This window comes from Dermacentor albipictus, chromosome 7 (assembly GCF_038994185.2).
Source record: "Dermacentor albipictus isolate Rhodes 1998 colony chromosome 7, USDA_Dalb.pri_finalv2, whole genome shotgun sequence".
In the NCBI taxonomy this organism is placed as follows: domain Eukaryota; kingdom Metazoa; phylum Arthropoda; class Arachnida; order Ixodida; family Ixodidae; genus Dermacentor; species Dermacentor albipictus.
In genome coordinates this window covers 85,560,107-85,587,865 of record NC_091827.1, presented here as the reverse complement: position 1 = coordinate 85,587,865, position 27,759 = coordinate 85,560,107, and the positions used below count along the sequence as shown (strand labels likewise).

General features: G+C 47.3%; 2 long non-coding RNA genes across 3 annotated transcripts in view; one reads left to right on the top strand and one right to left on the bottom strand.

Annotated features, from left to right (window-relative positions):
- LOC135899708 (uncharacterized) overlaps positions 1-5,454 on the bottom strand; it is a 48,019-nt gene extending 42,565 nt beyond the window's left edge. Inside the window, exons 1-2 of the long non-coding RNA XR_010563701.1 lie at positions 5,342-5,454; positions 4,998-5,252 (exon numbers count right to left, since the gene is read on the bottom strand). This is a non-coding gene — a long non-coding RNA (uncharacterized lncRNA). The remainder of the gene's footprint in view (positions 1-4,997; positions 5,253-5,341) is intronic.
- Positions 1-27,759, top strand: part of LOC135899706 (uncharacterized) — an 81,431-nt gene that overhangs the window by 41,119 nt on the left and 12,553 nt on the right. The gene's annotated exons all lie outside the window — the stretch shown is intronic.

Genomic DNA, 27,759 nt, shown 5'->3' with positions numbered 1-27,759 from the left:
TTATTTTAAGTGACACGCTTGTAAGAACTACTGAATGGGCATACGCAGCATGTCCCAGCTACCAGGTATCGCGTTTTTCTAAAAGACGGACTATTCTCGCGAAGATAACCAAGTGCTTAATGTACAAAGTAGAGTTTAGTAGCCACCACTAATATTCTTGTTGGTGCCATTCAAGTTAATAGAATATTGCAAATATTTTTTTTATTTACTGTCTTGAATGTCGTGCTGTCAATGAAGAATTTGTAGGAAATTGAGAGAAACTAAAGCTGGCACGTTTATATTTTCCGGTTGATAAAAAAAGTGCGCGAAAAATAAAAAAAGAAGATATTGAGTGACGAACCATCCACCCGCGTCAAAAATCAGCGCCTTCTAACAAGCTCTATAGCAGTTAGTCGCAGAGCTGTCAGGTTATATTGTGCGTCTCGTCTACGACAGCATGACATCTTTGTTCTGATAAGGAAACAGTGCCGATAACTGGTGGTTGATGCTTCGTAGAAACAGTGGACTTACTAACTCCTATAGAGCGTGTTCGAAGGCTTTGGGTTTTACTTACGAGATAGTTTTGATTTTCCCGGGCTTTATTTATATGCCATAAAAAATAATTCGGCTAAAATCACCTGGTTGAAAAATGACAGTTTTACACCTGATTTAATTATCTACATTTTCTTCGTTGACAGCATGCCATTCACAACAGTGAACTAATTGCAATAAAATAATATATGACATCGACAAAATAATATTTGCCGGCCGCTCTACTCGAACGTGAACAGTACCCACTTGGTTATTCTCCATCGGTAATAGTCCAGCAGCGTTCGTCCTCTGACACAATAGCCGTGGCATTGTGACTTGCTACAAAGAAATGAAGTGGTACAACAACGCGGCAGTTCTTTGTAAAGGGTCACGGAGAACAGGATCATATCAAAAGTTTGGATCATCATAATTGGGCCAGTGTGTCATTCAGTATTTGTCATAAACCCGCAGACGTAGTGAAGCGTTGGTGCGCTCTAGGACTTTCTTATTCTCGGCAATGCAGATATAGCTGAGCGTTTTATCGCCTTCGCGTCAGAAGAATGCAGCCACATGCGCGACCTGACCTATATTATTTATTTATTTATTTCAAAATACTGCAGGCCACTGTGGTGGCCCAAGCAGGTGTGGGTTACATCCAACATGAATGTGCAAAGCAACAGACAACAAAAAAGCAAGCAAGAAAGAAGAAAGGCAAAAAGAAAAAAAGAAAAATAAAGCTTAAGAGAGAAGGTAACACTCCAACTCAGCGAGAAAATTATTGGAACCAAAAATATCAGACGGCAAAGAATTCCATTCTTCCACAGTTCTTGGAAAATAACTGAATTTGAAAGCTTTTGATCGGGCAAAGATTGGGGTTAGTGCAAATTCATGGCCATGGCGTGTGCGTCGTGTTGTTAAGGGTTTTATACTGTCAGGTAGATCTATTTTTATGTTACCAAACATACAATTATAAAGAAATGAAAGGCGACTAAATTTTCTGCGGGCTTCTAGCGTAGAAATACAGTTTAATTGCATTAGGTTGGAGAGGGAATCAAGTCTACGATATTTGCCAAATATAAACCTAACAGCCTTTCTGTTAATACGTTCAAGTTGCATGATATCTTTCTTTAAATATGGATCCCAAATGATAGAAGCATACTCAAGCTTAGAACGAACACACGTATTATAAGCTTAAAGCTTTGTTTGCGAGGGTGCGAATTTCAGCTTTCTTTTAAGGAACCATAACTTACGTAGTGCAGATGTGCAGATATCAGAAATGTGGGTTGACCAAGTTAAGTTGCTTGTGAGGGTGACACCTAAGTACTTATATTTGCCTACAATCGAGATACTATTGTTTCTAAGGGTATAGCAGAACTGGCTCGGATTTAGTCTCCTGGTGATACGAAGTAGTACTGTTTTCTGAGTATTTAGTTGCATGCCCCATTTTTGACACCAGTCGTCAATAACATTCAGTGCATGTTGCAATTCAATGTGATCTCTGGGGGATACAATTTGTTTAAAAATGATACAATCATCCGCGAACAAACGTACAGACACATTTTCGGGAATAACATCAACCAAGTCATTAACATAAATTAAAAACAAAAGTGGTCCCGATACACTTCCCTGTGGAACTCCAGACGTGACATGAAGAATAGCAGATGATGAATCATTTATTACCACATACTGTTGTCTGTTGTGAAGGTAAGCCGCAATCCACTGAACTATTTGTCTTGGTAACCCCAAGCACTGTAATTTGTAAAGCAGTTTCCCATGTGGCACTTTGTCAAAGGCTTTACAGAAATCTAGAAAGAGAACATCTATTTGACCTGATGCATCAAGCACTCGTGAAAATTCATGCACAGTTGTAACTAGTTGTGTAACAGTGGATAACCCTTTTCTAAATCCATGTTGAAATTTTGATAGTACATTGTTATCACTAAAGAATTCATGAATGAAGTTTGCAATAACATGCTCGAGAAGTTTACAACAACTGCTTGTAATAGAGATAGGACGATAATTCTCAAACGACAAGTGGTCACCTTTTTTATGAATCGGCTTAACACGTGCTATACCCAAGTCAGTCGGTATTTCCCCTGAAGACAGTGAACAGTTAAAAAGAGCAGTTAGAAACCGGGATAAATACTCAGCGTATCGGTTAAGAAAGGTATTAGGGATACCGTCAGGCCCAGCAGATTTTTTAGGATCAAGTTTTAACAGCATATGTATTACTCCTTCCCTCGTTACTTCTATGTCAGTATCAGTTTCAACGACTGAATTCTGAAATTCGTAATCATCGGTTTTAGTAAAAACACTCTGGAAATATGCATTAAAATGTTCAGCAATAGCACAGGAGTCAGTTATCAGCAAACCATCGACATTCATTTTGCTAATCCCGGTTTTCGTCTGACTTAAGTACCGCCAAAACTTTTGGGGGTAAGTTTGAAGAAAATCTGTCAATGTATTAGTATCAAAATATTTCCTTGCTTTTGCCTAGCTTGTTTGTACCTTAACTTTTAATTCTGTAAACTGGGAAGTCATTGTTGCACGCTTCTTGCGTAGTCTTTTAATTTTACGCTTCATGTGGATCATTTCTCGGTTAATCCACGGGTTTACACGGTGCTTACACATTTTTCGGCTGGGTACAAAATTATCAAGACAATAATGTATGGTTTTAACAAAGAGTTGCCATGAGGTCTCAACATCGTGTGATAAGGTTTCGATATGCGTATCAAGGTAATCAATTGTAGCGACATCATCAGCCTTAGAAAATTCTTTTACAACAGTGGCTGACTGAGTTTTTTTAGTTCGACCTAAAGTCTTATCCCAGATAAAGAAGATTAGCTTATGGTCAGAAATACCAGGCTCAATTACAATGGTGCCGTGAATGAATATTTCACTGAGGAACAGTAAATCCAAAATTGAGCTGCCTCGAGTACAGTCAGTCACCGCTTGCTTAAGGTTGAGCAAAAAACATGATGTCAAGAATAGAATCACCAGTAGAAGAACAGCCATAACGTAGGTTCTCCCAATCAATTGTTGGTAAATTAACATCACCAGTTATCAATATGTTTTTATTACGCAAACCTAAAAGTCGAACGTATAGCTTATTCAAAAACAAATCATCTGCATTGGGTGTACGGTAAATGGCACAAAGGGAAAAGGTATCCTGCTTAAACGATATTTTCAAAAAAAGGCTTTCATGATCCGCAATTTGATCAACAAGAGTGGCATCAACGCTATCTTTTATAATAACCGCCACGCCGCCACCACGAGAGCCTCTATCACACTTGAAGACTTGATAACCAGGCGGCACAATTTCGTCGTCGCCTATCTGATCATGTAGCCACGTTTCTGTAATAACGCATATATGCGGGTCATATAAAATAAGGATATTTTCAAGCTTATCAAGTTTGTTACTAATGCTCTGTGCATTAAAAGATATCAGGCGCAGCTGCGCAGTTGGGAACTGCTATATGTTAGTAGGCTTCTTTTTCGCCTTTGTAACCGCCGTATTCAGAAACGCATCTTGACTTGAAGCCCATGCTTGACTTGATATAAATGACGCCTGTTGCGAACGCGCCAAAGATGCTCATTGCGTTTCTTACGGTGCGTTCGCGACAGGCGTCATTAAAATCAAGTCAAGCATGGGCTTCAAGTCAAGATGCGTTTCTGAATACGGGGGTTAGCCATTTTCGAGTGTTTGAGGAGTCATTCCAACTGTAGATGTCATTGTCAACATGAAGGCTATCATGCACAAGGAATACTTTTTTACCAACTGCTTTCTCTTCCTTCGCTGTCTGCAACAGCAATTTACGCTTCCGTCGAGTGTCCTCACAGTAGTCGTTATCAATACTTATCGGAGAACCCTTAGGCTTTGAAACATTCTTCCAGACAGCCTGCTTTTCCCTGTAGTCTTGAAAATGAAGAATTACTGGCCGATTTTGTTCGCTACGTCCTAGTCTGTGAATGCGGGCGACTGAAGAGCAGTTCACGCCCAACTTATTCCTAAACAATTCATCAATAACCTTTTTCCTCAAGTCCAGTTCAGTTTCATTCGCGTGTTCCGCAATACCGAAAACTATCAAGTTTGATCTACGACTGCGATTTTCAAGGTCAACTAGTTTAGCATGCTGTGTTATGACGGCTTCTTGAAGAGTCTCAACGCTAGCGGTTAGTTTTGCATGGGTTTCATTAACGTTTTCGTCAAGGGTATTCAGTCGTACATCAAAACACTCAGTACTTTTTTCAGTACATTCAAGACGAGTTTTTAAGTCAACTATTTGTGCTTTGATTTCATTCTGTCCTTCCAAGAGTTGCGCGAACATTTCCTCAACTGTAAGAGGACCTGGATTTAACTCTACATCACCGCAGATGATAAGTTTGCACGAACAAAAGCATTCATATGCAATAGTCAAGCAGGTGCGTGGGCACGGAAAAATAACAAGAAATATGTCATCACTACGTATTGAACATTCATGCCTAACCTGCACGACGAAGAAACGAGAGGCCGTAAGCCACATGCTCCCAGCGCTTTCGCCGTGCCCACTGTCGATGCCGAGGGGTAGTCCACTTCTTATAGCATTGGTGGCTGTTGACGTAACAAATCCGGGCCGGAAATGCAGAAGAGCCCCTTCCGGGACTGCGTCGTCGAATCCCTTTTGTTGTCTTCGGTTGAGTCAAAAAAGCGGCTCAGCGAAGGGAGTCGAAGATAAGGCCTCGGCAGAAGAAATCAGCAGAGCCTGCACGACGAAGAAACGAGAGGCCGTAAGCCACATGCTCCCAGCGCTTTCGCCGCGCCCACTCCATAATTTAGTCTATAATTACTTACTTATAATTAATTATAATTACTCATAATTTACTCTATAATTTACATAACGGGACGGAGTGCCGGTTTAGTCCTAGGACGACCGTGGGGTGCTTTGGTTGCAACGACTGCTGCCGTTACCAACTCCTCTGAGACAGCAGATGACGCTCCGAGAGCGCCGCCTATCGCTTTGATTGGGCCTGCGCAGCAACAATTCACATTCGTTTGTGGTCGCGCTCCACAGGGCGCTGCCTCGAGCTCCCGTATTACCGCTAGTAGTGGCCGCACCTGTACATTCGCGACGCGCATACATTGCTGTTTGATAAGGCATGCCTCACTGGCTACCAAATTTGCGACAAAAAAAGATAGTTCAGGGGCCTCTGAACCACTTTTCATCGCAGTGAAGAAATTCATTCCAAGGCAAAATAGCGTACTTCCCAAATTCTTCTCGCTAAAAAAGTTCACCGACGATTACCATTCCCTGATGCGAAAATTTAAGCGCAGATCTACAGGTGCTTTCATTTCGCGATGGTAGGCTGTTTTAGTTTAACGTAAGCATTGTTATGAGGTTAAGGTAAATACTGTTACCGTTACGTAAACGAACTTTGCAGAACGCGAGTTTTGGTGCAGTGTTAGCGTAGTGTACGTGTGGGATGCTATTCCATGAAACTTTGAATTTCGCATACACAGTGTACTTAAGCGATGGTATCTTTGTGCCCATCCGGAAAGTGAGAGAGGCAGCGCAATGGAAGCGAGGAGCGTGTTGTATTTTTACTTTCCATGTCCACGTATCTGCGCCCAAACAGTAGCACGGACTTTCTACCACCCGCCGTGGTTACTTAGTGGCTGTGGTGTTGGGCTGCTAAGCACGACATGCTAAGCCCGGGATCAAATCCCGGCGGCTGCATTTCGATGAGGGTGAGATGCGAAAGCACCCGGGTGCTTAGATTTATGTGCACGTTAAAGAACGCCAGGGGTCTTTAACTTCCACCCAAGGCTCTTTAACCCCCAAGGTCATCCAAATTTCCGGAGTCCCCCACTACTGCGGGTCTCATTAAAATCGTAGTTCTGGCATGTAAAACCCCTACTTTATTATTTAAGCTTTCTACCATAGCCTCCGATATATACCGATCTGAGAGGCCATGTGCCGTAGTCGCGCCATTCTCCGAACTTCACCGATAGGTGGCGCTGGCATGTAGGAGCGTTCTCTCGTTAGGCTTAGGCGCGTTTGAAACGATAAGAGATCTCGAAAACCCCGTAAGGTTATCCATATTACTCTGTCGTCGATGCGGCCTGAGAGTAAGCACAAGGCATTTACAGTCATGTGCTACGAACGAATTGTATTCTACAAAACAACGCCAAATTCACTTCGAAGCGGGCGGCTGGGACCGCCGCCATGATTTATGTAAACTACATTACCCACGCTAAGAGGAGGAGGAATAAACTTTTATTGCAGAACCAGCACTTTATGGTGGCCGGGCCTACGCCTCCCACGAAGGGACGTCGAGGGCTTGCCTCGCCGCCGCCTCGCGGGCGTGCTGGGTCGCCCAGGTTTGGTCGTCGAGGGTGGAGCTCCGCAGAGCCTCATGCAACCTCGCCGAGAGAGTCGTGGTGTTAGTCTGTGCGTACGGTGCTGGGCACTCCGATAGCATATGCGAAAGCGTAGCCGGGTGAATTCCACAGCACCGGCAGTTGGGGGTAGTGTAGACGTCCGGAAATATAAGGTGGAGGCGGGCGGGTGAAGGGTACGTGTTTGTTTGTAGTAGACGCAGGGTGGTAGCCTGCGCCCGGCTGAACTTTGGGTGAGGCGGGGGGAAGATTCGGCGACTCAGGTAAAAGGCCTTAACAAGATCGTTATAAGTTGTCAGACTGTCCCTGGTGTCCAACTCATCTCCAGTGACTCCGGCGCGGTTGACTAGGCCTCGCGCAATGGAGTGGGTGACCTCGTTGAGATTGGGGAGGTGTGGGTGGACAGGGCCCGCATGGGCCGGGATCCATGTTAGGGAGATGATGTTGTCTTCAGAATGTGGTGCCTGGCAGAGGATGCGAAGAGCTTGGGGACAAATACGCCCTTTGCTGAAGTTAATAACGGCTGAGCGAGAGTCACACACTATGGTGTGACAGGTGGGATCTAAAGTGGCCAGGGCGATGGCCACTTCTTCAGCCGTCTCTGCAGTGGGGGTAGTGACGCTGCAGGCATGGTGTAGGGCTCCATCACGTGTGGCAACGGCCACAAATCGTGTGCCATGGGAGTATCGGGCTGCATCAACAAATGTGACGCCAGGTACGTTGGCAAGGGCTTTTATGATAGCTCCGGCCCGAGCTTGGCGCCGGGCCCTGTTATATTCAGGGTGCATATTCCTAGGGATAGGGTCTATGTAGATCCAGCTACGGATGTCGGTCGGGATCGGTTGTTTGGGGCCCTGTTGCTGATGGTAGGTGAAGCCAAGCGTGGACAGAATAAAGCGCCCCGTTTCAGTATGGGTGAGCCGTTCAAGCTGAGAGCGTTGTTGGGCTTCAATGAGTTCGGAAAGGTTGTTGTGAACTCCCAGTTGGTTGAAGAGTTCAGTGCTGGTGCAATGTGGGAGACCAAGTGCTTGCTTGTAGACCCCTCGTATGAGGGTGTCGAGCTTGTTCTGCTCAGCCCGGTACCAGTTGAGGTACGCAGCAACGTAGGTGATGTGGCATATGACAAAGGATTGGACGAGTCGGAGAAGGCTTTCTTCTTTGAGTCCTCCTCGACGGTTAGATATACGTTTAAGAAGTCGTAGGGTGTTTTGAGATTGGGCACAGATCTTGTTGAGAGCCAAGGCGTTGGAGCCGTTGGTAGAGATGGTGAGACCAAGAACCCGGATACTAGGGACGTTTGGGATAGGACTGCCATCTTGAAGGCGTAGGGTGATGGCGTCACAGGGTCGGTGATCAGATTGGTGTTTGGGAGGGCGACCCCGCTGAATGGGCTTGTATAGCAGAAGCTCCGATTTAGCCGGCGAACAGCGCAGTCCAGTCCCTTGGAGATAGGCTTCAACCGTGTCAATCGCCGTTTGGAGGGCCGATTCCACTTGACCATCACTGCCTCGGTACGACCAGATGGTGATGTCGTCGGCGTAGATGGTATGGTTGATATTGTCGACTTGCTGTAGCTGCTTGGCAAGGCCAATCATGACTAAGTTAAAGAGCATGGGAGAGATAACGGAACCTTGCGGGGTGCCTTTGCTGCCAAGGGGAAGCTGGTCTGATCGTAAATCCCCGGCCGAGAGGGTAGCCGTGCGATTGGAGAGAAAGTCACGGATGTAATTGTAGGCTCGCTCTCCCAGCTGGAGGTTGGAGACCTGATCAAGGATAGCTGCATGGGAAATGTTATCAAAGGCTTGAGTGAGGTCGAGTCCGAGAATGGCTTTCATGTTACGAGAACGATCGTTGAGCACTTGATGTTTGAGCTGCAACATAGCGTCTTGAGTAGAAAGGTGAGGGCGAAATCCAATGATGGTGTGGGGATAGAGAGAGTTGTCCTCGAGGTGACTGTTGATGCGTGCTAAGAAGGCGTGTTCCATCACCTTGCCTACGCATGAAGTGAGGGAGATGGGCCTTAAGTTATTGAGGCTAGATGGTTTGCCAGGCTTTGGGATTAAGATAACGTTGGCAGTCTTCCAGGCGGCTGGAAGGGCACCACTGCGCCAGCAATCGTTGATGTAGTCAGTCAGATGGGACACGGACTCGTCATCGAGATTGCGAAGGCTTTTGTTAGTGACCCCGTCTGGCCCTGGAGCAGAACGACCGTTAAGCTTGCGTGGAGCGGCGTGTATTTCAGATACGCTGAAATCGGCGTCTAGTGTTGGGTTGGGTCTACCGATGTAATTGCTGTGTGGACTGACTTGTCCCCTGGAGATATATCTGGTGCAGAGGTAGTCAAGCACCTGTTGTGGACCTTGCTTAAGGGTCTCCGTATAAAGGAGCTTCTGCAGCCGATCCTGTTGGGTGGTGCGGGTGGTGGTATTATCAAGCAGATGTTTGAGGAGTTGCCACGAGGAAGGGCGATGAAGTTGTCCATCCACCGTGTTACACAGCTCAGTCCATTGTTGCCGGCTGAGGATTTGACAATGCTCCTCGATGGCTGTGTTCAGTTTCGAGATCTTGCTTCTGAGGCGACGGTTTAGGCGCTGCCCCTTCCATCGAGCTAGGATGGAGGCTTTAGCCTCCAGAAGATGGGCGAGGCGGCTATCCATGCGTTCAACTGAGGCATCTGTAGTTACCACCCGAGTGGCCGTTTGAACATCAGTGCGTAGAGCTTGCATCCAGGTGTTAATGTCGGTAATGCCTTCTGCTGAGGTAGAACCTATGCGTATTTTTCGAAAAACATCCCAGTCGGTAATGGTGAATTCTTTAGTGGGGGCAGGGGCGGCAGCGAGTTGGGGTAAAGAGAGAGCAAGGATATAATGGTCGCTGCCCAGGTCTTGCTGGGTATTGGTCCAGTGTGCATTGGTGATATGTTTGATGAAGGTGAGGTCGGGGGTAGAGTCCCGGGTAGTGGAAGTACCGAGGCGTGTAGGAAAGGAGGGATCCGTGATGAGCGTAAGGCCTAAGTCGTGGTAATCTTGCCAGAGGTTGCGAGCTGCAGCTTCCGTGCGAACGTAGCCCCAGCCTGTATGGGCGAGGTTGAAATCACCGCCGATGAGTAGGGGGTGCGCTCTAGCTACGTGAAGAGCCTTCTTAAAGAGGGTGAGGAAGCGACACCTTGCTTTATCCTTGGGGCTATTGTATATGTTCAGAAGGAAGATGCATTCTTTCCGTTTACGATTGGGAATTAATTCGAGGAATAGATGTTCGATGTGAGGACTATTGAGATCATGTTCAATAACAGGAATACGACGCCGTACTAGGGTGGAGACCCGGCGAAGAGGGTGGGTGGTATGGAAGGTTTGATAACCGGGGAGCATGGTCGGGGCGTTGTTGGTTTCTTGAAGTAGGATAGCATCCGGGCGGCGGGTATGTTGGCGTAGGTATTGATTGAGCACTGGTTGTTTTTGATGAAAGCCTCGGCAGTTCCACTGCCAAATGAGGGCGTCTTGATTAGTGTGAGCCATGGTGGGAGATGGTGGATGTCGCCATCGGCGTACCGGAAGGGTCGCAGACGGGGGCGGCATGGCTAGGAGGCGTGAGAATATGAGTTTCCAGGTTGGTCACGCGTTGGACAATACCAATGAAGGCTTGCTGGATGGAGTCCAGAGCATGTTGGAAAGTGCTAATAGTTGTTTGAAGTGAGATGAGCATGTCTTTAACTTCAGAGCGGACCTGTCCCATGGCTCCATCTTGCAGGGCTCTCTTCTTGGGGGCGGGAGTCGAGGGGGCCTCCTGACTAGCGGCAGGGACGTTCTGTGCGATAGGTGTAGGGCCTGGTGTTTGGGACTGTTTGAGGTCTCTAACCTCCTGCGAGAGTTTAGTTAGGAGATCACGTAGGATGGCGTTCTCGCGCTTAAGCTGAGCTATTTCTGGGTTTTCTGGTGAAAGAGGAGGGTAGGTGACTTGTGTGTTGTCGATCTTACGACCCTCTCGCGAGGTGCCCATGAGAGCGTCTGCGAAGCTCACCTTGCTGTTGTTGGTAGATGTGATGCGTGAAGCCGATGCAGACCGGGATCTTGAGCGTTGTTGCCTGGATCGAGATGGAGTTCTGGAGCGGGAACGGCTCCCCCTTGACGGTGTGCGGGAGCGTGGCCTGGTTCTGGTGCTGAGGGCGGAGGGGCCGGCTTGTTTATAGGTGGCTTGGCTGGTTGTTCGTCGTTCTCCGATACGCTTGCGGATGACGTACGGGGTTTTATATCGAGCGGCACAGCTTTTGTCCGCGGTGAGATGGGGACCACCACAGAGCGAGCACTTAGGGTTACAGTTATGGTCGGCGGGGGGGTTGCGGACACCGCAGCCCCGGCATATCTTGTTATTTGGGTAGGGACAAACGTCCATACGGTGTCCGAGGCGGCCACACTGGTAACAAATGTCAATTTGCTTCCGATATAGCGAACATGGGAGTAACGTGGAACCGTAGCAGACCTGATAAGGCACATCCAGTCCGTCAAAAGCGACGATCACTGTTGTAGTTGAAGCGATGCGCTTGGCTGCCAAGGCTGTCGGGTTTCGGGCAGTGACAATTTTGTTGTGGATCTGCTGGGGAGTCTCCGTGAGTGGGATCCCACGGATGACCCCTTTCGTCGTGTGCTCAGCTGCGGTTTCGTATGCATTGACCTCGTGGTTGACGCCGTTCACATGGATAGAGCGGATGCGAGCGTACCGGTCTGCATGGTCCGGGCGAGGTGTACTGACGACAACGATGTTTTGTTGCGTATTCGGGCAGACAGTGTCTTCTGAGCTTTCTTCGTCCGTGAGGTTCGCTGCTCGGAGAATTGCGGTGGTTACCACGGGACTGCCGATCTTGGCTATATGAAGGGCGCCCTTGGGGCGGATGACAATCTTGATGTCCTCCGTCGGAACGGCGGCATGCGGCCCGCCTTCAAAACTTGAGCTTTAACGGGCTGCCTCGCCCGAGATCGGGGCCGGCTACTTGGGGCTTGAGATGATCCATTGGCCTGGGTCAAGTTGTCGGTGCCGCGTTTTGAGCGGCGGGATCGTGCAGTGACCCAGCCAGACTGGGCGGTCACTTCATCTGGCGAAATATCCTGGCCGGCGACCTGGATCTCCATAGCGAAGACAGAGGTGCGGGATCACTCTGGTAGGAGATGTAAACGCCGCGCGCCGAGGCGCGACACGCCGCCGAGACCCAATCGGTGCAGTCGGAGGCTGAACGACCGGCCAGCTAGGCTTAGCGCGGCGGCGACGTGGCGGGTGGAGAAAAGGTGCGGTTCCCAGGAAAATGGAATGTCCCACCTGAAAGCGAGGTGTCCACAGAGTCCGGAGAACTTCAAGAATTGTTTGGTGAAAACTTTAGGTCGCTAAGCACAGAGAAATCCGCGATAACATTTGAGAAAGCCGGAGCCGACATGAAAACATCCGCACTCCTCGGCCTCTTCTTCTTCTCCCCACGCTAAGACGGTAACGTTAAATTTGAGAAATAGTGTGCGTACGCTAAACGGCATAGCTAGCTTAGCGTTCTCCGAATGCGCATTTCGATACCGCTTTTCCGCTAAACCCTCTACAGTAAAAGCTCGTTAATTCGAACCGCAAGTGGAAGCCGCTTCAGTTCGAATTAACGAAAGTTCGAACAAACGAAAGTGAAGGAAAGCAACAGTACACTGCGATTTGGAAGCAGTAGGGCATGTCAGAAAGTTGGCGTGTCAGAAAGTGATGGCGTGTGCCGCGGGCACACGCCATGTTCAAGTCGAAGCTCTGGGTCCGACTGTGCCACACCACCGATGTCCACCGAAACGAACGTCAGCCGAGGCTTAACACCTCACAATGAATCGCGACGGCCGATACCTCCTAAGCTGAAAACAAAGGTGCACAACCGATGAAGACTGCCGAGACAAAGACGCTGAACATGTGAAGGTGGCGAAGGCCCTGATTTGTTGGTTCTTGATTGCAAGCGCAGCTGCGACGTACTTGATTCGCTGTGTTTTGGCGCTTGCCGTGCCATCTCCGCACAACATTAGCAGCTGTACAAGATTTGCAAAGCCTCCGAGATTCGCAATGGGCAAGAAGTCTCGGAGGCTACGTAGAACGGAGAGGCGGCAGCCGCCGCTGCCTTCTGGCTGACCCCGCGTCGGTCAGATTTTTTTCCGATTTTGCCTTCTGTCGCCGTTCTCTCCGTTTCGGAGGCAATACAGCCTTGTGTGTAGGCAGTAGGCGCGTTTCTCTGGCCGTGTGCCAGGCGAGCGTAGTTCGAATTATCCGTGAGGGAACCGTCTCGCGTTCGAATTAACGGACTTTTTTATACATAGACTTCTGTGGAGCTTGGCCGGACCAAATTGTACAGTTCGAATTATCCATAAATTCGAGTTATTGAAGTTCGAATTAACGAGCTTTCACTGTATTACGCTCAACTAAAGCTATTATCTTGCGTTGACAATCTGGCTCGCGGGGCTGGTTGCGAACGGAGCGAAGTGTGGCGAGACTGCTTCGCTAATCGGGACATCACGAGAGGCAGCGCCTGGGTGACGCGTTGGGGCGTTTAACAGCAGCCGCCACCGACAGAGATGCGCTCATGGAGCGCTTTGGTTCCATACGTACGACGCGTGCTCATGTGGTGCCACCTCGTAGTCATTGTAGCCGCGAAGCCTGCCTTGCGTGACACTACGCTTGTCTTGTTACGCTTTCGTCATACCCTCTTCCTCCGCTTTCCGCATCATGACTAGGCGCATCACCGCGCCACAGAAGCGAAGGTCACGAACTTGCCCGTGCACGCCGTTTTGGCCGCCGCCGCCGCGTCTCTTTCACGCTTCTTTCAATTCCCTCTCCCTCTTGTGCAGCGCGGTTGAGGTGTCCTCATCTGAGAGACAATTACTGCGCTGCACTTTACCCCATGTTTTTCCTTCCCAAACCAAGAATCTCTCTCTCATGGTTCCGCTGAACTCTCTTGCGCCGCTTTCCTTCTCGCGCTATCTTCGTTATCACTGTACTTACTCTCCTGCTTCGCTCTACGTTTGTTTTCATACTTTGCTCTTCTCGTTCGGTCGACTGCGAGAGACAACGCCGAGGCAGACACTCACCGCAGGAACGGGCGCCTAGGAGCTGCGCTCTAAAACTAATTCAATGTGTCTACCAGACGTAGAGTTATTGGCAATCAAACACGTACTTCACGGTGATTCGGCTCCTTCGATGCCTTGCACTGCGAAGGCTACAGCGAAGCGCCGCGTACCCGCAACTCTCCGCGTACTGAACGTCTCCGTGCCGTGCAGCTCAAACTTCGTTATCGATGTTGACGTAGTGCCACTACTTCCTATTTTGGCGCCTACGACGCGCCACACCTAAATCAAAGGCGGTTGTTCCGGCAGTCACTGCCGAACCCGTTGGTGGCAGCGGCATGTTCGCTACGTAGCAGACCGCAGCAACATGCAACTAGAGTACATATGCGTAGCGCTTGATTTGTGGTCGACAGGGTTTGACAGACATGCGTCTGCGTAGCTGCGGTACGTGCTGTGGACTGGCTTTGTCCTGCAATGGCCACATCTAACTTGCGCATCTTGAAGCGCTCTCAGTAGCTCAATCATTACGAAAATAAATCTACCAAGGCGTCAAACCAGGAGCGGCCAAGACTGAGCCCACGTTGGAAAGTGCGCGTGCGGTCTCAGCTGAGGTTTCGCGTGGTTCGAGGCTAGCTGAGCATTCCCAACTAATCGAAATTAGCGAAACCCGACGGACACGACACCAATAAGCAGGGTGACGAAAGTTTATTTCCTACGCGGGCGGCCGCAACCGAGCGTGAGCAGACGATAGACGGCATCCTCCGGAAGTACTTAATTAATATCTAAATTCGAAAGCAGATTTTCGCTTACTTCAACCTGCTTAATAAACATCTCCAATAAGTGTACACGGTAACTGTAGCAAGAATCGCACTGATCGAAGTACCCTTCTTGATTGGCGTTGCCTATTGGTCAATAGCAGCTGCGTATGACAATACGCTATATTACAACAAAGTAACAGTTTCACCCAAAAGGCGAAGCACCGATTCCGATAGCGAATCAGTAGATAGCTGCATGAACTAAAGATAGTAGTTTTATGGGCTGTATAAACTTGTCAACATTCGTTTACTAATAAAATGAACACTGATATAATGTGTAAGCACGACTGAACGAGGACGTAGAAAAAAACAGACACACAGCGACAGCACATGGATTCCTAACAACTAGTTCGTCAACATGTCCTAATTAAATTAACAAGTGCGGTCTCACGCACGCACAGGCAAACTTGAACCCATCTGAGCGTGGAAACTCGCTGTGAAAATTCTAGAGAGCAATCGCCTCACCAGCAGCGATCGAATGGACTTTCGTGCCTGTCTCGCTTCAACTTGAGGGAAACGTCGAAAGCACTGCGCATACGAAGCTACCGGCACTGCGCGCACTCTGCAAGCATTCCAGATCGCTTTGAAGATGAGTCCTGCGCGGGCGCGCACTTTGGCCACATCGCAGATCGCTTTCGAAATAGGCGCACGCGCAGGCGCGCCGTATGTGCAGCAGCCGCCGTAGTAGATCACCCCCCTCCCTCGCATGACACTCATTCCTCGCGTGCGACATGAGGAGGCGTCCTTCGGGCCCGACTTTCTCGCTCGCACACACGAAAATGAGCCGCATTCTCCGACTCAGCCTCGCACGCTTTCACTCGCGCATACAGCATACGGCGCGCCGACGATTTTATCGCCCTTGAACATCACGGAGACGCCGATGACAGAAATGCGCCTGGAGCGTCCATGTAATTGCTATCGCAATAATAAATGAGCGGCTAAAGTGCACAATTATTTTGACCTTGAAATTATGGACACAGAATGCACGAAGAGGCCAAGAATCTTTGCAACCATGTACAGGTTAATTGAAAGTGTATATAGAAAACCAGCAGTTATCGGAAAGAAAGTGAGAGAAACAGAGACACTCAGTTGGATACAAGAAATTGAAACAAAAAAGAACCACCGAGATTTACAATGTGAAAAAAGTCATTCGAAGAGAAAATCTGCGATAACATGGAGGAAAGTGCCTTGCTATTTGATACTGGGACTGTTCGCCTAGGAATACAAATATACCGGAACAAACATTCCTAACTAGATAAGGCGTGCATATCTTGCAGCAAAAAATGTAGAGACCAGTCAGCACAACCTAATGGAATGCGACCCAGTGAGCCACGCATGTAACATACTCTTTGCAGAAGCGCCTGGATTTCAAGTGGACCGAAGCAACAACTGGTCAGCAGTCGATATCAGCGAGAAACGTCTGGAGCATTGGTAGAAAAAAGCAGGGAAGAGATATTTATACGACCGGATCCGTTACTAGCATGTGTAGCGGTACAAGGTAGACATTGAAGTCATGAAGAGAAAAAAAGATAAAGTGATGTCTATAAAACGCTAGAATTAAAAGCATGTATAGTATACCTGAACAACTGAAGCAGGCTGCGTGATTGTTTCGCAGCATCTCGTTACAAACGGGATGCCAATAAGTCATCATCATCATCATGACAACTCACGAAAGATTCCGAAAAACTAGAGCCCAACGGCTTCGCTGTAAAAGTACAAGCCCAGTATAATGGCGTAAGAGCATTATTCCAAAACAGGAAACAGCATCGTGGTTAGGCTCCCCACGATGCGAATGCGAGTGGTGCACATACCAAGCATGGTAGGCGTTCCTCCCTCGTCGACGTGGAGGGTGCTTGATGCAGTGGGTGTGAGTACTTTGTTCAGGTGCTGGCGCAATTGGGCACTCATCATGGATATGGGTGTGCCAGTTTCAACAAGTGCTGGTACACTGACATCATACACTACAACATCCATCAAGTTCTGTTTGGTTGGCAAACTGATCAGAAGGTTTGCGGTCGAGCCGTCAATGCAGCGTTACCTCCGGGAGCTGCATCATTTTGTTTTCTAGAGACAGGCGCCGGGGCTGCGTGGGCGACGGTGGACGACGAGCCTGCGGCGATAGGCACTATTGCCGAAGAGCTAGTGGCGGCAGAATGACTAGTAAGCGCGGTGTGACGACGACGGACTATTCTAAGGAGCACGAGCGTCATTGTTTGGCTGTTGCGGTTCAAATAGAGCCTGGCAACCACGTGGGTTCTGTTCGGGATGATAACTGTCGAATGGCGGGCGCAGAAAGGAGGAGACAGTGTGGTTGTTGCAATGGAGAGCAACTTGACCGATATGCCAGGAGGCAAAGCAGATTAGCCGATCGTCTGCGGTTCGCCACTCGGCTGGTTTTCGGTATCGTGCAGGATACCGCCTACCAGTGGATACCGCCTACAGCCTAGACAAAGAGGGTTAGAGAACTGTGAAGCGTAACGGCGGATACAGAATGAAGTCCATGATCAGCCAGTTCTTCGAGGACTAATGCCTGCACAAATGGCACTGTAGGCAAGTTGGTCGGCTCAGTGGGGCGGGAAAAAAGTATGTAGTAGTAATGGCTTCTGTTCTCACCGCAGTATCGGCATCAGGTTTTCTTATGATGATGCTCGCTGCATTCTCAGCCTGTCCTCGACAGAAGATGTCGCACCCTGTTTTCGGCAGACATTACAACCCGTTTTTTCAGAGCAAGGACTTGTTAACTGTGATATTCTATTGAAACAGGCCATGGGGAATAAATAAAACAAGGGACGACGTAGGGCAACTAAGGCGAAGCAGCCTATACAATAAGCAGATCCATTTTATGGTCTCATTTATTTGTTTCGAGGTCGGCTCCAAACTTGTTTTTTTTTTTGCTCCCCTTGTGTTTTGCGTACAAATATTTTTCTCGAACACGCGAACTTGGCTCTGAGTGGATGGGACATTCAACTTAATCTTGAGAAACAGTAAGCAAGTTCGATTCCAGGACATGACTGTTTTATTCGGATAGGGACTAAATGCCGAAATGCTCGTGTGCTTAGAATTCATCATCACTTTAATAATAATCATTGTCGCTGCAGTCTCATCTTCGTAATAATAATAATAATAATAATATAATAACAATCAAGACCATCATTATCATCGTTATCTTTATCATCTTCTTGCGCTAGAGGATTCCAGGTTGCGCCTGCAAATTTTCTAGTTTCATAAAAGCCCCTAATTATCTGCCTTCCTCGACTGTGCTCCTTTTCCTGTGACACTCATTCCATAAGTCTGGTAAACCACCGGTTATAGGGTCTCCACATTACATGGCCTACCTAGCTGAATTTTTTCTTGCTTGGTGTCGAATAGAGTATAAGGAAAGGCGTCAGGCAGGGAGATACGATCTCTCCAATACTATTCACAGCTTGTTTACAGGATGTATTCAGAGACCTGCATTGGGAAGAATTGGGGATATGAGTTAATGGAGAATACATTAGTAACTTGCGATTCGCTGATGATATTGCCTTGTTCAGTAACTCAGGGGACCGACTGCAATGCATGCTCACTGACCTGGAGAGGCAAAGCCAAAGGGTGGGTCTAAAAATTAATCTGCAGAAAACTAAAGTAATGTTTACCAGTCTCGGAAGAGAACAGCAGTTTACGATAGGCAGTGAGGCACTGGAAGTGGTAAGGGAATACATCTACTTAGGACAGGTAGTGACTGCGGATCCGGATCATGAGACTGAAATAATCAGAAGAATAAGAATGGGCTGGGGTGCGTTTGGCAGGCATTCTCAGATCATGAACACCAGGTTGCCATTATCCCTCGAGAGAGAAGCTTATAACACCTGTGTCTTGCCAATACTCACGTACGGGGCAGAAACCTGGAGGATTATGAAAAGGGTTTTACTTAAATTACTGACGACGCAACGAGCTATGGAAAGAAAAGTGATAGGTGTAACGTTAAGGGATAAGAAAAGAGCAGATTGGGTGAGAGAAAAAACGCGAGTAAATGATATCGTAGTTGAAATCAAGAAAAAGAAATGGGCATGAGCAGGACATTTAATGAGGAGGGAAGATATCCGATGGTCATTAAGGGTTACGGACTGGATTCCAAGGGAAGGGATGCGTAGAAGGGGGCGGCAGAAAGTTAGGTGGGCGGATGAGATTAAGAAGTTTGCAAGGACGGCACGGCCACAATTAGTAACCACGGCCACAAGACCCGCCGTGGTTGCTCAGTGGCTATGGTGTTAGGCTGCTGAGCACGATGTGGCGGGATCGAATCCCGGCCACGGCGGCCGCATTTCGATGGGGGCGAAATGCGAAAACACCCGTGTACTTAGATTTAGGTGCACGTTAAAGAGCCCCAGGTGGTCGAAATTTCCGGAGTCCTCAACTACGGCGTGCCTCATAATCAGAAAGTGGTTTTGGCACGTAAAACCCCATAATTTAACGTTAAGGGCTAAGAAAAGATCAGATTGGGTGAGGGAACAAACGCGAGTTAATGACATCTTGGTTGAAATCAAGAAAAAGAACTGGGCATGGGCGGGACACGTAATGAGGAGGGAAGGTAACCGATGGTCATTAAGAGTTACGGAATGGATTCGAGGGGAAGGGAAGCGCAGCAGAGGGCGGCAGAAAGTTAGGTGGGCGTATGAGATTAAGAAGTTTGCAGGGAAAACATGGCCACAATTAGTACATGACCGGGGTAGTTGGAGAAGTATGGGAGAAGCCTTTGCCCTGCAGTGGGTGTAACCAGGCTGATGATGATGATGATGAGAGTATAAATAACCCGATCGCTCTCTAGGCTGGTAGAACTCAATGATCTACATTCTTCTTTTAAAGGTTAGCGGCAAGATGCCGGTCATGACTGTAATACATGCCTTTGGGCTCCAACACACTTTTATTGTCCTTGACATTTCTTCTCATATTCTTGATTCTTTGATTAACTGTCGCTCCCCGCCTAGAAAACAACGACCACCCACTAATCCGCCAAACTAATGCACTCATGAAGCACAATGAGGAGACTAACTAGCTCAACTCTCAACTCTCAACGTAGAACACTTCACGAGAACGTTGACACAATTCACCACGCGGAAATACCCGAAGCACCGCACGAACACCTAGCTTGGGACGCTTTCCACTTAAGCCGCAGAGGAATAAAACTAGTTTCTCAGCTCATCAAATCCTTTATTAAGGACAAGTAAAGAAAAACTCTTTAAATGCACATCAAATACCACCTCCACCGACTCTGCCGAGCGACCGCGAACAACAGAACTGCGACAGTCACCTCAAGAACACTCGGAACACAGACGGCGGAATGGCAAAATAGCCAAAAGACACACACTACACCAAAACGACATCAACTACAGTGCAAACAGACACAACTGTATTGGACAACAGAAAACGCACTACCGAAATTTTCACGCAGACCCCCACATGCATACCTGCACACGCACAAATTCAAGCAGAAACCGAGCTCGAATTAAGGCAGGCATGCGGTAATAAACCTGCCAAACAGAAAAACACCCCACGGAAGTCTACCCTCAAAAAGACAAATAAATGACAGACATCCCACATCAATAACTCTTCTCTGCCACGAAGCACCGAATACCTGCAGGCTAGAAAACTTATCAAAAGAAATGAGAGCTGCGCCTTCCATCTTAATACCTAAACAAACTGCACAGAGAAAAATATAATCCCTAAAGGTCTAACACTGAAGGCTCTGCCAGCTCTAGGAACACTCCCGCCACACCATCGTGCAAACACCGCACAATGCCTCACATTCACATTTGAATTTCCTCAAGAAACACTGCGAAAAAGAAATCGAAAGTTTTAGCCACAGACTTCTGAACATGGCTCTAACACCGAATGAGAAGAAATATTTAGAGCATTACGACAATAAAACAGTCTAGAAAATTGGTTCAAAATCAAAGGAGAAAAGCAAACTTTAATCAAAAAACAACCCTCCAGGCAAACAGCTGCCACATGCCGACAAGAGGGACCTCGAGTTTAGAAGTACTAGACGTGACGGAAACGTCCACAAAAGTAAACCACTCTAATGTTGTAGAGATTTCTAAAACACTAAGTAAAAAGAAATAGGCGTACTCAGCAAGAGCCTAAAGATTTGTCCCACGAACAATGACCTCTCAGAATTTTCCCGACGAACGCAGACACTTTTTCGCAGACACAGCAGACACCGGGACGACACCACTTACAGCCTAATACACTTGGACTCACAAACCAGAACAAGCCATAGAACATGGCATATACCTTAAAACTGTAACTACAGAAATTATAAGCCAATCCAAGTTATCTAAGCGACCGAAAAATATAACTGCGTCGCAGAGTCATATCATTTCAAATCTTAGTTGCCGGAATGACATTGTTATAAAGGAAGCAGATAAGGGTGGAAGTATAGTTATCTGGCCAGCGCAAAAATACAAACATGAGGCTCACAGACAACTAAACAACCCAGAACATTACCGTAAGCTAGATAACGATGCGGCACTATCCTACAAAGTGACCATTACCAACACGTTAAAATAAATGTTGGCTGATGAATTGATAACACCGTCAAACTACAAATTTCCTAAACTGTTGGCCTTTCTACCTCATTCCAAAATTACTAAAATTCCATCCACTGAACTATACACCGCTATTATACCGGGTCGCCCGATAGTATCAAGCAACACCCCGGCCGAGAGCATCTCCACATTCCTTAACCACTTCCTTGGTGACTTGCCAAAAGCACTTCACTCATTTGTACAAGATACGCCCCACCCTCTGAGAAATATAGAGGACATTAATACTAACGGCACATTACCTCACAACATAATTCACGCAACGCTGGACGTCAACTGGCCCTGTACACTAGCACTCCAATCCCTGATGGTTTATCTTCGATAAAACAAACGCTGTCTAAACACGATGCACAGCTTTCTACTGTAGTCTACTTGTCTCTCCTTGAATTAGTTTTAACACATAACTACTTAAAATTTGAGGAGAGTTACTACCTACAGATACGTGGTACAAGCATGGGTACGCCTTTTGCACCAACCTACGCGAACATATTTATGGGGATTCTAGAATTTCTATCGCGCTGCACTAACAAGTATCACACATGCCTACGATACATAGACGACATATTCATAATATGGGGATATGGTCAAGAAAGTCTAGACAAATATGTAGCATTTCTGAACCATTTTCATCCAACAATAAAATTCACATCATAATCCTCAATTGAGCGCATAAAGTTTCTGGACACAACAATATACATTGGCAAAGAGAACGCTGCGTAGGAAACCTTTGGACAAACAATATTATATAGAATATACGAGCCACCATCCCCGACCCAGACATTGTAGACAAGGCATATTTAAAGGCCAAGCCACACGACTACATAGATAACCAATACTACATAGATAGATTAGGTCACCTTAAAGAAACCCTATCAAACGGGATCCCAAACATTGACCTTCAAAAAGCCTACACCGCTGCAACCAAACTTGATCTAGCCGAGGTCCTCAGGCCCCGCCCGAGCATCACAAGAACTACAACGCCTCTTCTGAATACTGAATTCTCAAACGCACTCCCAAACACAAATAACATCTTCAGTAAATACTACCCAATCCTCACCAGCAACCAGAAACTTAAGGTTTTTCCCAGCCCACCCAGAGTAGCCTACAGATGCCACACTAGTTTTGAAGATATTCTTGTGCATGCCAAACTAAGGACAAAGACGAAACTGGGAACCGGTCCCTGTGGCCGGCCAAGGTGCTCTACATGCAAACGTATTCAATCTACTACTACAGTAAAAACTACAGCGTCGAATTACGAACACAGTGTAACTTCGGCTTTCACCTGCACATCAAGCAACGTAGTATGCTGTCTAGAATATGCCGATTGTAGCAAACAATACGTAGGTTAGAATGGGGAGCACATTCTTACAAGATTCAGCGGTCAGCGCGCGGACACAAAACACAATTTACCTAGAGCAGTAGCCAGCCACATTAATGAACATGGTCATATATTTGACAAAGTAAGGCTCTATGTACTACAAATTTCTGTTCACCTCGCGAAAGGAAATATACAGCATCATACCTGATACACAAGTTTATTTGCCTACACCCGACGGGAATTAATTTGGCACGTGGCAACTTAGAATCTTTAAAAGCGGTAACTTAAATCTGAAATTCTCATTCATAAACCAACACAAAAAAAAATTGTGCCACCAGCTAACCTCAATTCTTAACCTCGCCTATTCCTCAATTTGGAAATTTTTTTCCTGTCTACTACTCAATTTATTATACTAGTGTTTTTTTTACATTTATATCAACTGTAAGAGCCCATTTTCTCATGTACACGCGCACTTCTGCGCACGTAAACTTCCTATTTGTTTTTCCGGTTTGGGTTCCCCCCTCTCTTTTCTTTTTTGTTTGCTTTTTTATTATATGTTTTTGAAACACCCTCACCAACACATTCCGAAGTCTTAGACATCAGTATACCTTTTTCGGCGCCTCAGCCACACAGGGTATCGCCATTTCTGTATAAAGCTGTAACGACACCTACGTTGAGCTGCTGGGGCTAACGTCCCTTGAAAGACCATGCCGCTGCCTTCTAGTTACCCCAGACATTGCACCCCAGAGTCCTTGTCGCCATCTTAACTACTTCAATAATACTGGGCGCATTGCCGATATGCTACTCAAGTCATTCTTTCAACTCATGTTATATTTTTTTTTTATTTTATTTACAAATACTGCTGTCTCAGTTTCTGAGACATAGCAGGAGTGAGTACAGAGTAACAATAAAAAAAATACAATTTCAAGTACTTTTAACAAAATTCACCAGAATACTAGAAAACATTACCAGAACACATAATTACGCAATTCTTTTTCAAAATCCTCAGTACCGAGTCTGCGCAGAGACCCATCAAGTTTATTCCATAAATCCACCGTCCGTGGAAAGAAGGAAAACTTAAAAACTTAAAAGAATCAATATTCGACCTGAAGGGCACAATGTTCAGGGAATCAGATCGTCGAGTACAGCGTGCAGAAGCTGCAACGAAAGAAATCGGCGCCACAACACTCAAGCCGGTGTGAACTATCTTATGAAGAAGGATAACGCGATCAGAATTACGCCGATGTTCGAGAGATTGCAACGTTAAAACGTGTGCATGCGAAGTAGGCGAGAATTGCCGGTCATAGCGACAAAAAATGAAACTGATTGCTTTTTTTTTGGACAGATTCTAACATAGCTATGCCGTGCTTGAGGTGAGGTGACCAAACAACCGATGCATATTCTAGTATGGGCCTGACCAAAGTTTTGTACGCAGTCAATTTGCATTCTCTTGTTGAGTTGCTTAACGTGCGCTGGAGATACCAAAGTTTTCGACGAGCCTTATTGCAGATCATTTCAACATGCTTGCGCCATTTTAAATTTGACGCTAGAGTTACACCGAGGTACTTAAACTCCGTAACATGTATTAGACCGACCCCGTCATTAGTATAAGTAAAAGAAAGGGGTTGTTTCTTGTTTGAAAAGGTCATTGCCACAGTCTTCTTTAAGTTAATAGACATTTGCCAGGTTTCACTCCAGTTACAAAACAATGAAAAAACGTTATTTAGCGCAACCTGATCATGAGCAACCTGAACCTGATCATGATCATTTCTTTTCCGTTGGGGGGTCTTTTCGTTACTCGCACACTGACCGCCAAACGGGCGCTTCTAATGCACCAAAAACATTCCGCCAACGGCACCCCTGAATGTGCCCTAACCTCTCGCATCCCCAACGCCCTCCCATGCCCCCTTCTGTTCTTTTCTTGTTCTTTCTCTCTTTTCTTCCTCTTGGCGTCCCCCCCCCCGTTCTTTCTCTCTCCCTATTTTTATTTTATTTTCTCCCCGTCTTCCTACTCTCCCACTCTTGTCCCCTCGTCTTGGGAACGACGCTCAGAGACGTCAGGCGGCAGCGCTCATTGCATCTGAAGTCTCTGCCTTTATAACCAACCGCCACGGATAACAAATGCACGTGACTTCACTGCACTAACCCTTTAAAGCTGACATGCGGAGGATGACGAGGCTGCCTTTGACGAAGATAGGCCCTCCTATCGAAACGTTGGCCAGCCTTTCTGAGGCACCTTATTCCTGTTTACAAACTTTATCCATAAATAAACGTACTGTTCCACATATTCTAGAGGGTGACTTCTGGTCGGGAATTCTTATTCGCTTCCACGCTATTGAACATTACCTTTGTCTTCCGCATAATAAACTTTAATCGTACCTGAATCTTTCTCGCCTAAGCCCTGAATAATTTGTTTTGGTTGATAACCAGCATTTCTGAACAAGGCGATGTCATCTCCCAAGCCTCCCCAGTTTAATAGCTGGAATCGTAGTGCTAAGCAAGCAGCGTATAGAATTAAGAAGAGTGAGTGAGTGAGTGAGTGAGTGAGTGAGTGAGTGAGTGAGTGAGTGAGTGAGTGAGTGAGTGAGTTAGTGAGTGAGTGAGTGAGTGAGTGAGTGAGTGAGTGAGCGAGTGAGTGAGTGAGTGAGTGAGTGAGTGAGTGAGTGAGTGAGTGAGTGAGTGAGTGAGTGAGTGAGTGAGTGAGTGAGTGAGTGAGTGAGTGAGTGAGTGAGTGAGTGAGTGAATAAACCTTTATTTGGTCCAGCAAGGCGCGATAAAACGCGCACCTGGCTAATCCCACGACGGGACTGACAGATCTAGTCTGCCGGCCCGATCGCGGGCGCGCTGGACGGCCAGGATTTGATCCTCAAAGACGGGACTTCGGAGGAGGGCGTCCCACTCTTCCTTGGTGAACTTCGGGCCCAGCGACCCGCACTCCCAGAGCATATGAGGCAACGTAGCTACCTCACCACAGGCCACGCAAGAACAATTCGTATAAATCTCTGGATATATGCTATTAAGGGACGCCGGATTTGGGTACGAGTTCGTTTGCAGAAGTCTTAGTGTGACCGCCTGCGGCCTGCTTAACTTGGAGTGAGGCGGGGGGAAAACCCTTCTCTCTAAGTAGAAGAATTTAGTTATTTCATTGTGTGTGAGAGGAGCGTCTCGGTGTCCGGGGAGAGAGTCGACCGACCCGAGGGCAGGGTGGTCGGTAAAGCCACGCGCAGCCTCGTGGGCAGACTCGTTGAGGTTCAGAGGAACCCCCTCAATCGCCCCGACGTGTGCAGGGAACCAAAGGATCGAGTGCATGGAGGTGTTGCCGTGTTTGGCGCCTTTCAGAATTTGAACTACCTGCCGGGCTAACCGGCCTTTCTGGCCGGGTAGAAGAGTCTGTCTCCATTTCCTGAACCCCTGTCTTGACAGGCATTTCTTTTTTTCCTGGATAATGAGGTAGCTGTGGATTGGATTGGACAAACTTTATTAAAGGTCCTGCTGGGCGCAAGTCGGCGCGCAGTGGGTGTCTCCCACGCAATGATTTACAGGGAGTACCAGGCGGCCACTGCGCGAGCCCTCTCGACGGCCCATTGAGGTATCTTTTATAGATATTTGATGATATATTGACGCTTGATTTCTCTACTGCTTCAGTATCCAAAAGCTCCATGACGACTTGTATGCCTACTGACTGAAATGAATTTTCATAGTCTAAGGAACTTATATAGAGAAGCTGGCTATACTAAGTAGCACAGCCAGGAGGAAGGCGGCACATCACGTATGTGCCCCCTTCCCGCTGTGTTAGTATGCAGCCGGCTCAGCCAGCCCCTCCCCCTCTACATTCCCGGTGACGTGCGCCTCATCGCTCCCGTAAAAAAAGCCACAGGTCTGCGCGCGGCTCACCCAGCACAGTCACAGCATAAGCTGAAGGAGCTTAAGAGCTCCGCTTTCGGCACAACGCCACTAGAGCGTCTTCGCGGCTATGTCTCTTCGCGTCGTTTGAACGACAATGATCTCAACTGCCTGCCCTGCGCCAACGGCGAGCTGCGGCTTGTGCTGCTCTCTGCACAGCAGCCTCCTGAGCCCGACGCTGCGGGCTTGCGACGGTGTGAGTAGTTCTACGATTGGCTTCTTCAATAGCGGTTCATACCTTGCGAGGAGGCACCATAACACGTACCAAGGCAGTATGAACATAGGTATACCGACTACGTGGCGCACATGTCGCATCCCGTGACCAATGACACGATACTTTACTGTTGTTGATGATGATGATGATGACTTATTTGTATCCTCTTCGAAACGGGATGATGGCAGAGTCACATAGCTTGGTTGGGTTAACCTGGTCCACATACATGCAGCATGGAACTGCGATACGCAACTGCTATATGTCGGGACGCCTGGTGCAAGGTTACGGAGCTGCAATGCAAAGTTTGCAAGAATCGACGCTACGCGACCCGCATATCTCATCGTGTGAGGAATGGCACGATACGAAGCTAATTATTATGATGATGTTGACGATTTTATTATATTCCCTTTGAAACTGTATGGTGAAAGACAGTAGCCTGATTTATTGAAACATGTAGGCTACGTATGTCTTTCATTCTAGCAGTTTTGTGTAATCTCAATCTTCATCCTGAAAGATGGAGAACGCGAGGCGGTGACGCCGCGTGTGGACGTGTCCCGTCGACTCCTTGAGTTTTTAGGTGTAACGCCCGTTCTTTTCGCTATACCCTAGTGGCTATTTCATGCGACATGTGTGAAGATTTCCGCGACGCTTTGAGACTATGTTTGAGAAGGTCTGTGTATTATACGCCTTTTATTGTGACTTTTGGGCTTCCTCGCCTACAAGAGCTTGGTGGCTCTCCGACGCTGTAGGCGTTGACAAGCCTCGTGGGGGCGTCATGAACCAGGTTGAGGTTGTAGAAGGGGAAGATTTTTCCTCGGAGGAAATGCTCAAGTGGCGATAAACGCACATATACGACGACGCATATCAAGACTCACTCCGCCAGGACGCCATCGCTGCCACGGCCAAGGCTGCTGTATGGAAACAGATGATCTCGAGGAATAACAAAGTGAGGCTTCCCAAGTTACCCGAAGGCTCATA